This window comes from Pteropus medius, unplaced genomic scaffold (assembly GCF_902729225.1).
Source record: "Pteropus medius unplaced genomic scaffold, Ma_sr-lr_union100, whole genome shotgun sequence".
NCBI lineage: Eukaryota > Metazoa > Chordata > Mammalia > Chiroptera > Pteropodidae > Pteropus > Pteropus medius.
The window spans coordinates 5490342-5491807 of NW_024340696.1; positions in this window are offsets into that span (position 1 = coordinate 5490342).

Sequence of the window (1466 nt, forward strand, 5' to 3'; positions counted from 1 at the left end):
TGATTGTGAAGAATTTGAAATGTTTTAAGTGCAAGAAAAAAAACTAAAGTAAAGGCAATAGTGTGTTTAAGAAGCTACCAAAGTAACAAATACTACTTTGATTTATAAGTTAAAGTTACTGCTTTTCTCTTCCTGATCTGTTAGCTTAATTTGTTCAAGACTATACTATATATAATGAAATATAAAATAGCTGGAAAAATTTATAACTGTTGTAATAATCCTACTTAGTTTCTAAAAGAACATTTTAATTCTTCATTTAATTCTTCATTTAATTCTTAATTTTTATTATAAAACTAATACATTTGCAATGCATTAGTTTTGCATTTTAGAACGCAAAGACAAAATTAAAATCACTCATAATCTTATTATTCAAATATTTTGTATGCATGCAAATTTACAAAAATTGAATTATTTTATAATATAGTTTTGAAATTTGCCTCTTCTAAATGATATAAATTGGTTTCTATAAAAGTTTATCTTTTAAATAGCTAGAAGTGATTCTTCACTATAACAGTCTATTACTATTCATTTTCTACAGTGTAAATTATTAGTTGAGCTGGTTTTATGTGTAGAAAGAAACTTAGAAGATAATATAACTATCTGGTAAATTTTATATGTAATATAATTTAGCGGGGGAAATCCTTTCTGAATTACTCAAATCAACCATGAGGAAAGCCAATAAATTATAATTAGCCCATTTAACCACTATGCTTCTGTTTAAACAAAATAGCTGGTGGGTGATGGGATTTTTACATTACTGAGTTGTTGTTTCCCCAGCCCCGCCCCCCTCCACCACCAATAAAAGTTAAGTAACAGCAATGCTGGAGCAATTAAAGGCAATTCAAACTTTCTTATAAAATCTTTTTTCAGTGAACAGGAATTCCAGTTTTCAGTTTGCTTTCCTGTCTGGTTTTTAGGCAAATTTAAAAATTAGAGGTAGATGATAAATAGAAAATGAAAGCATAAATGGAGAAAATTAAATCCTAAAAGTTTAATGAGTTCCCTGATTCCAGAATGCCTGGTTAATACTATAATGTGAATTCTATATTGGGCAAAGAAAGAAAGATTTCAAATAATCTATTATTTCTATCAGGTTTCTTAAATACTTTATCCATGAAGATTTAGGAAAAGAAAACAGTAAGGCCCCTTTTTAGTTGGGGAATAATTGCAACCTTCTCATACAACCCAGCTGTTCTGTAAAGCCAACCAAGCATTTACGATTACAGTCATTTAAGGTAAAATGGGCTGTTTGCTTTATAAGGAAGCCAAGTTGGAAGAAAGTTGTGGGAATGTTTCTACAACACAATTTCATGCAATTTGGGAATAAAATGTATTTCGAAGGAACCAAAGAGGTATATTAGTTTAAGCTGGGGAAAAAAAAAAAACCACAAGGAAAATTATTCTGGCCATGGACAGAATTATGTGATTTTATTTTGGGGAAAAATTAAGTGTATCTTTCTTGCTTT